Consider the following 1,563-nt stretch of genomic DNA (forward strand, 5'->3'; position numbering starts at 1 on the left):
ATTCATTCAGAGGCACTTAATAAAACAAAAACAACCAAAGATCCTAATTTGATTTCCAACACACCTTTCTGAACTCGATTTCCTTTATACACAAAATGAGGGAATTGGCCTAGACAGTTTCTGAGATTCCTTTCTGGTCTAGATCTATCATCTTGTGGTCCAGCTTTGAATCCTGTTTCTCCTGCTCTTACCTGTGTGGGACTAGGGACAAATAAAGAGCTCTAACCAGATGATGTTTGATTCTATGACTCCATGATATTGATTCTGGAAGGATCACTTTGCCCTCCTTTACTGCTGTACACCACGGTTTGTTCAACCATTCCCCAATTCATGGGCATCCCCACAATTTCCAGTTCTTTGCTACCACAAAGAGAGCTGTTATAAATATTTTAGAACATGTAGGAGGAACCTCAAAATATTTCAATAGCCCAACTCAGGAGAAGGCTTTTATCATATTGTCTCAGAGGTCTGACTTTCAGTATTTTACATCAGTAAAGACAGGAATCAGAGAGGAGGTTTTCAACATGTGCTCACAGGTTTAGAGCATGAAAGGTCTTTATGGGTCAATTAATTCAATTCTGTTATGTTATAGATAAAGACCCTGAACCCCAGAGAGGTTCAGTGACTTGGTCAGTTATACAAGAAATAATTGGTGCTCTGAATTTGAATTCATGTTCTCTGACTCCAAATGCTACCTTCTTTTCCCTGTATTACACTGCTTCAGATGACACTCACATATTTTTACATAGATAGTCTGAGTCAACTTCATTCACATCCCTAAGTGTAGAAACTCAAAAGAAACAAAACAGCCACAGAAACTGATATTGATGATGATAATGACAAAAGCGTTAGCAATATATCGCAGTAATTTCTCTATAGCACTTGTGTCTACAGAGGAATCATTTCTCCCTCTAAGCTGGAGCTCAAGCAAGTCCTTAAGTATATTAAGAAGTCAAGGCCAGAAAAAGAGCTCTAGAGGTTTCGGATGGCCATTCTGTAGTGTGGTCACTCAGAGGACTTCTTTCATAATTCTTCAGTATGGCTATGATTCTCCAAGTCGTCCGCACTTGGGACCTTAGAGGACACAGCTCCTCTAACCTCAATCAGTGTATCTCTCTTGTTCTCAGGATGCAGCGCACTGCATTTTGACTGCATTTTGAGTTGGATAACCTCTGTTTAAGTTCCAGCTCTGATACTCACTATCTAAGTTAACCTTGGACCAATCACTTAAACACTATTGGCCTTGATTTCCTTATCTATGAAATGAAGGGTTTAGTCTAGAAAGCACTGCTTTTAAGCCATTCTCTTCATTTTCTTTCTGTCAGAACCTCAGACTCCAACCTTGGGTCCCTTAGCTTTAATTGGTGAGCTTTCACTTTATCTTTCTGGGGCCCAGCACTCTATGCCCCTGCTTCCCTATCATCTCCTAACCATGTACATACCACTCCCACCATTCCAGAACTCTTTTAGGTGTTATTTTCCTGAATTGCAAGGTAAGCTGCTGGAGGACTGGGGCTGTCTTCCTTACTTGTACTTGTACCTTTAGCACTTAGGACACTGTCT

This window comes from Notamacropus eugenii, chromosome 6, assembly GCF_028372415.1.
Source record: "Notamacropus eugenii isolate mMacEug1 chromosome 6, mMacEug1.pri_v2, whole genome shotgun sequence".
NCBI classification, from domain to species: Eukaryota; Metazoa; Chordata; class Mammalia; order Diprotodontia; family Macropodidae; genus Notamacropus; species Notamacropus eugenii.